This window comes from Homarus americanus, unplaced genomic scaffold, assembly GCF_018991925.1.
Source record: "Homarus americanus isolate GMGI-L3 unplaced genomic scaffold, GMGI_Hamer_2.0 scaffold33092, whole genome shotgun sequence".
NCBI lineage: Eukaryota > Metazoa > Arthropoda > Malacostraca > Decapoda > Nephropidae > Homarus > Homarus americanus.
The window spans coordinates 4,104-12,006 of record NW_024726914.1 but is presented as its reverse complement, the minus strand read 5'-3'; the positions used below and the strand labels follow the sequence as shown (position 1 = coordinate 12,006).

The 7,903-nt window shown below is 39.8% G+C and overlaps 1 long non-coding RNA gene across 1 annotated transcript; it reads left to right on the top strand.

Annotated features, from left to right (window-relative positions):
- The first annotated feature begins 16 nt into the window (after positions 1-16).
- On the top strand, positions 17-6,065 carry LOC121865732. The gene is made up of 4 exons (XR_006088803.1): positions 17-757; positions 2,702-2,793; positions 5,287-5,415; positions 5,881-6,065. It is a non-coding gene; the product is annotated as an uncharacterized LOC121865732 (long non-coding RNA).
- Positions 6,066-7,903: the final 1,838 nt, after the last annotated feature.

The window sequence follows — 7,903 nt, the reverse complement described above, 5'->3', positions numbered from 1 at the left end:
ATTCGGTTTTTGTTGGTCCATCGCAAGAAGTTAGGTAGTTTAGATTAGGTTAGGTAGGGTTTTCAATGTTGTTTTTTTAACCCTTCATGTTGAAAGTCTGACTCACTTTGGAAGATTCATTGTTTTTGTTAGTGTAAGGAAATTAAGATCATATTTATTTATTAGAAAAAATCCAAATAAAAACTTGTAAAACTATCGTTTTGGCCGTGCAGCTATTTTCCGAAGGTCATAAAAGTTGAAAATACATCAAAAACCATTGGAACAAGATTATATCAACCTAACCTAACCTATTTGAGTAATCAGTTTCTCCACGTGGTACTAAACAAACAAGTGCCTTTATTATAAGTGTACGAAGATGTTATTTGACCACGATTCTGGGCCAAATAACCGTCGGCCATTTGACCGGGACCTGCGGGGATCGTATAGGATTGTAGTCGGGATGGTTGGGGGCATTAAACAAGTCATTACATTATGGTATTATTTAATTGTATAATTTCTGTTGACAAAAGGATTTAGTTTTATTTTAGATCTCTGTCAAATAAGCGGCGGTTATTGTGCCGAGTACCGGTCAAATAATCCCTGCCTATAATATAATAGTTTTACAGTGTTGTGTATTATATAGCTATTGGTCACATTTCCAGGAAGCTTCAAGGACCAACAACACATCTCGGTACGACAAGTGGAGACTCGACCGTAGAGACCCGTCCGGTCTCGCACACGACGCCGTTAACGGCAAACGGAGAAACGCCGCTGGGAGGTAATACCGACGTCGTCACTTCACGTCGTGTCATTGGGCGTACGAGCCGAGTGTATTAGAGTACAGGTTGTACCTCTCTAGTCCGGCATTCTGTGATCCGGAACGATTTTAGTTTGTCCAATAGGTAGATAGGCAGCTTCTTTTTTTTTTTTAATCTTGATTATTATTATTATTATTATTATTATTATTATTACAGGAGTATTAAATTTTTGCCCCTCAGGCCCCAATGTGGGTCAGTGACCTATGCCCGGGTGGGCTAATCCCCGTAGAAAAACAACAACAACGACAAAGCCGGGGGAAATTAAGGTTTGTTTACATCCGGCAGCTCTCTCTCTGTGCTTGTCTATACAGAGCACAACATTTAACCCTTCAATATATATTCTAGCAGTAAATAAGTGTTGCTTTCATATTCTTAAGTAGAGTAACGACGACATGTTTTCACGTGTGCGCACTTACATACGCGCAGTTTTACTTTTTTTTTACCATTGATGGTTAGCTACTTATATTGTTCCATTTATTAACATTAAATAACATTACTTCAAACAAGCATATTAATTTTTTTACATTAATTTTACTACAGCTACAATCAGGGTCTTATTTTCTTCAGTTTTATATGTAGAACCAATCTGTCACCGGTTTTGTAAGCTTTAACAAAAACAATGCCGGCAGCCGTCTCGTCTCGTCGCGTGTTTTAATATTACACGCATTAGTAATAAATTGTATTGTTAATTTTGCACACAAACATTAATTCAATAAAAACAAATTCAGAAACATTAATTAAAATATATATGAACAGTAAATAAGTGTTGCTTTCACATTCTTACATAAAGTAATGACGATACGTTTTCACGCGTGCGCACTCGCGTACGCGATCTCCGTTTTTATTTACCATCATCGTTAGCTACTTCTATTGTTCCATTTATTAACATTACTTAAAAGAACCATATTAATTTTTCTACAGCTACAACCAGGGTCTTATTTTCTTCAGTTTTATACGTAGAACCAGTCAGTCACCGGTTTTGTAATCGACGAAAACGGTGCCGTCTCATTTCCTCGCGTTTTAATATTGAGTGTATTATTAATGAATTGTATTGCTCATTTTGCACACACTAACATTAATTCAATCCAAAAGACTTTCAGTAATAAATAATAATGAATCTTTCGCACATAAGAGAAATAACGCCGTTTACACGATCGTGCACGTCGTCCGAACGTCGGCGGGCCATTCAAACCGTCGAAATTTGAGTTTCCGCCGTCAAAAGTTTTAAATGTGTCGGGTTTTTTTTGTGCGTTCAAATAGAAAACGTCGAATTAAAAACTCGCGAAATTTGAGAAGGTACTGTACGACATTTAACCCTTCAATATGTCTTCAAAGAGACCACGAAGCAGAGAAAGTGGTGCTAGTGTTTCCAAGTGTAAACAGAAGTCACTATCTGTCCAGGAAGAGGGCGAACTTCCACGGTCGGGAAATTTCCGGCGTCCGGCACCGGTCGGGTCCCGTGGTTGCCGGACCGGAGAGGTACAACCTGTTCTTGTATTTCAGTACACTTGTACAGTAATCCTATAAAAGTGGGCATTTATGTAAATGTTTGTGCGTAAAGTCGCGTCCCATTGGCATCGGCGGTACGCGACACTTCCAAAATATGGCCCAGATTCACGCTTTTCATCCCATACCCAATTTTGAATGTGTGTTTATTTCGTGTTTCTTTAAAGTACAGTACAGTATATTAATAACTTTAAGTTACGTTTTCAAAACATAATGTCATTGTTTATTAATTATGATACTCTATAAATGCTGTGGTACTCTAAATACTTTTTTCTACTTATATGAATCAGTTGAGTTGAGTAAACTTTTATTTGCATAGTTTTGAAGAAGACTACAGGACATAGTTTAAATTTTTACATATCAACAGTGCAGTACTTTATCTTAAGTAATATTTTCAGGCACTTTCTCCAACACTGCCTACAGTGGACCTGATGTGAACTAGAATGAAGTTGGCTGGACATGAAATTTACTGGACCTCAAGTAGTCTGTGGTATTGTATTTAATATTGTTGTGGTACTTTGAATGTTAGGAAAGTTCTACAGGCATTCCCCAGTTTGTAAGAGTACTGTGTCTTATAAAAACCTATGGTAAATCGAATCAATATTCCTATAGACTCGCATTATAAAAGCCAAGATACTTTTCTTCAATGAAAAAAGCTCCCCCCCCCCAATTATGTAGTCTCCAAAAAGTATTGATAGATTTTCTAGCGGTAAAATTTGAAACGCTGGGTGAAAGACTTTGATTTGATCTCCAGTGCATCAGCATAAATTGGTACAGGTACATCCGGTCACTATATGAGCAACAGCCATAGACGGCGGGTAGCGAGAGAGGGAGTCATCCTCGCGTGACATACAACCGTACAGTATATGCTTTACTATAACAAGAAATCCATTAAGCTATATTAATGTATGTATCGTGCTGGGTAGAAGCAAGGCATATGTAAAGAAGCCCCTGACTGAGGATTACAATAACATGGAAATATACTTTAAATGGAAGAGTTTCGGATCACAAACGAGACGGACCTCGAGGCGAACATTTCACCGTGTCGTAGTGACGGTTTCATTCGTACCGAGCTGCAGAATATAGTCGTCGACGACACGTATGATTTATGAGAGGTGACCAAGGAAATAGTAGTTGATATTAGAGTGAACAGTTACAGCAATATACAGTATATTGGTCTAATTGGGATCTGCCAAATATTATTGATTCGTAAATAGTGTCGGTTTAACGTCACAATAAGAATTTAAATCGGCGCGTCGCCGGTCTTTTCGTGGCGGCTGATCCATCGCGATACCGCGGGTTCGCTCGCCCCGTTGCGTCTTTCCGATAATTCCTCGGTTCGTTTGACGTGAGATCCCATTAATGACCGGCACGGCGTCGGCGTCCATTTACGACACGCAATCTCAATTCGCTTGACGTGCGCTCGGAAGCCTCGGAGGATTCGCATCTCTCAAAAACATACGTATGCTCATTCGTGCTCAGAGGTGTAGACGTAGAGTTAGCAACAGTTCTGAAACGGGTCGTGTAACATTGGTCGAATAGCCTCGAATCACGTCGACCCCGTGGCTAAAGATATTATTTTTGGGTGACCGTACACGTCGATTATAAGCCAATACAGGAGCTTCTCGACAGACGGACGAGTCGAGTTCCCGAGGCTCGTTCGCGAGTCCGACTTAACTCTTGTAGATAATGATATACAGTAGAGCTATACCGTATATACCCAGCACATTACGGTACAGTCGGTCCCCGACTTACGACGGGGTCAGGGACCGGCGACCGGGTCGCAAGTCGAAAATAATACCGTACATAGAAAATCTAAAACGGGTGTCAATTCTTCTTCTCGGCACCACGAGAACTCTCACTCTTACGGTACACAGTGCAATCACTCACGTCAGGACTCGAAAATAGGTAATTTGACAAAATTTTGGTACGACCGAGGCGGTCGTACGTCGAGTAGGTCGTAAGTCGAGGAGTAGCTGTATTTAACTAGTGATAACAGAAAAAGTTATTTCTTTAATGTTTTGTTTTTGTGTTTTAATGTTTTGTCTGTGAGTCGGTTCTCGTCTTCAACGTTTAGGTCACGAAGGAGGCTTAAATATATCTAGAAAAAAAGTTTAAGCTCCTGCGTAAATATCACAATAGATTTGCACTGTCCTCTGTTTGGTCACAGCAGATTATGTGAAATTCGAGCGAGAGAGATTTAAATAATAAATCCCGCAAAATTGTGCGTTTCTCCCGGAAGCACGAAAAGAATCCGTCAATAACGTCGCAGTTTCGTTCTACGTCGGTCACGTCCACGAAATGTAGACGCTATTGGACTGTACGAAACCGGGTATGCCGATTAAATTTTTGCTCGTCCATCGCAAGAAGTTAGGTAGTTTAGATTAGATTAGGCTAGGTAGGGTTTTCAATGTTTTTTTTTAACCCTTCATGTTGAAAGTAACTTTTTTTGGAAGATTCATTGTTTTTGTTAGTGTAAGGAAATTAAGATCATATAAATTTATTAGAAAAAATCCAAATAAATACTGGTAAAATTATCGTTTTGGCCGTGCATCTATTTTCCAAAAGTCATAATCGTTCAAAATATCCATAAAAACCGTTGGAAAAAGATAATTTCAACTTTACGTAACCTATTTGAGTAATCGGTTTCTCCATGTGGTGTTAAACTATTGAGTAATGTTTATTTTTAATACAAAGTTGTTATTTGACCCGGATTCTGGGCCAAATGACCGTCGGCTATTTGACCGGGACCTGCGGGGATCGTGTGGGATTGTAGTCGGGATGGTTGGGGGCATTAAACAAGTCATTCCATTATGGTATTATTTAATTGTATAATTTCTGTTGACAAAAGGATTTAGTTTTATTTTAGATCTTTGTCAAATAACCGGCGGTTATTGTGCCGAGTACTGGTCAAATAATCCCTGCCTATAATATAATAGTTTTACAGTGTTGTGTATTATATAGGTATCTGTTACATTTCCAGGAAGCTTTAAGGACCAACAACACATCTCGGTACGACAAGTGGAGACTCGACCGTACAGACCCGTCCGGTCTCGCACACGACGCCGTTAACGGCAAACGGAGAAACGCCGCCGCCGCCGACCCGCGGGAGGTAAGACCGACGTCGTCACTTCGCGTCGGGCGTACGAGCCGAGCGTATTAGAGGACTTGTATTGAAGTGCACTTGTACAGTAATCCTATAAAAGTGGACATTTATGTAAATGATTGTGTCTAAAGTCACTTCCCATTGGTGTCGGTGGTACGGGACCTCTCAAAATTGTGGCCCAGATTCACGTTTTTCATCCCAAACCAAATTTTGAATGTGTGTTTATTTCGTTATTCTTTAAAGTACAGTGCAGTATATTAATAACTTTTAGCTTCGTTTTCAAAACATAATGTCATTGTTTATTAATTATGATTCTTTACAAATGCTGTACTACTTTTTCTGCCTGTATGTTTCAATTCAGTTTATGAAACTTTTATTTGCATAGTTTTGAAGAAGACTACAGTACTTAGTACATAGTTTAAATGTTTGCATATCAACAGTGCAGTACTTTATCTTAAGTAATATTTTCAGGTACTTTCTCCATCACTGCCTAAAGTGGACCTGATGTGAACTAGAATGAAGTTGGCTGGACCTGCAGTGAAGTGGACCTGAAGCTAACTGGACCTCAAGTAGTCTGTGGTATTGTATTTAATATTGTTGTGGTACTTTGAATGTTAGGAAAGTTGTACAGGCATTCCCCAGTTTGAAAGAGTACTGTGTCTTATAAAAACCTATGGTAAATCGAATCAATAGAGTACTGTGTCTTATAAAAACATATGGTAAATCGAATCAATATTCCTATAGACTCACATTATAAAAGCCAAGATACTTTTCTTCAATGAAAAAAGCTCCCCCCCCCCAATTATGTAGTCTCCAAAAAGTATTGATAGATTTTCTAGCGGTAAAATTTGAAACGCTGGGTGAAAGACTTTGATTTGATCTCCAGTGCATCAGCATAAATTGGTACAGGTACATCCGGTCACTATATGAGCAACAGCCATAGACGGCGGGTAGCGAGAGAGGGAGTCATCCTCGCGTGACATACAACCGTACAGTATATGCTTTACTATAACAAGAAATCCATTAAGCTATATTAATGTATGTATCGTGCTGGGTAGAAGCAAGGCACATGTAAAGAAGCCCCTGACTGAGGATTACAATAACATGGAAATATACTTTAAATGGAAGAGTTTCGGATCACAACCGAGACGGACCTCGAGGCGAACATTTCACCGTGTCGTAGTGACGGTTTCATTCGTACCGAGCTGCAGAATATAGTCGTCGACGACACGTATGATTTATGAGAGGTGACCAAGGAAATAGTAGTTGATATTAGAGTGAACAGCTACAGCAATATACAGTATATTGGTCTAATTGGGATCTGCCAAATATTGACGTAAATGATGTGGTTAAGCATCACAATAAAATTCGTCATTGCGTGCCGGTCTTGCCCCGTGGCAATGACTGATCAACCGCGATACGCGGGTTAGCTTTCGCCCCGTTTGCGTCTTTCAGGCTAAATTCCTCGGTTCGTTGGCGTAGATCCGTATTGATGCAGCGTCAGCGTCCATTAAATAAATGCAAATTAACCGGCATTGATGGAAGCCTCCCGGGTCGCATCCTCTCAAAACTATCATGCTCTCATTAAGTACTCAGGAAATTGTAAGGCGTAAATTAACAGTTCTGAAACGGGTCGTGTAACATTGGTCGAATCACGTCGACCCCGTGGCTAAAGATATTATTTTTGGGTGACCGTACACGTCGATTATAAGCCAATACAGGAGCTTCTCGACAGACGGACGAGTCGAGTTCCCGAGGCTCGTTCGCGAGTCCGACTTAACTCTTGTAGATAATGATATACAGTAGAGCTATACCGTATATACCCAGCACATTACGGTACAGTCGGTCCCCGACTTACGACGGGGTCAGGGACCGGCGACCGGGTCGCAAGTCGAAAATGGGAAAATAATACTGTACATAGATGGGCGTCTCATTTTCTTCTCGGCACCACGAAACTCTCAATCTTACGCTTGCCGGCCATTTTAAAGGGAATTACACATGAAAATGTTGTCGGTACACAGCGCAATCACTAATGTCTGCATTCAAAAATACATAATTTGACAACATTAAGACCAATCCCCACATGTGAAGGGACCCATACAAATTGAACATTATGGCCATTTTTCCGTATTGTATTTACTAATTTTCTACATGAACCAATAATGTGTCCAAAGACTGGACTCCCACTGTTCAAGGTCAAAGCACTATAACAACCGAATATACATCTTATACATAAAATTTTAAATCACCACAACATTTTATATCAATGTTGAGTGAAATAAAACTTCTCAACTGAATCCAATTTGATGTCATCGTTTTAACATTATTAACTGTCTTATGGGATCCACTTTCTGCTGTAAACTTAACTAGACCGTCACAAAAACATACAATGTGTTTTACCCAAAGTAATTACTAATCTTCAACCCATACTGAAATATAGCTGCTCCTGAACTGTGCGTTTGCCCCCATTTATGAAGCACTATATCTGCTCTAC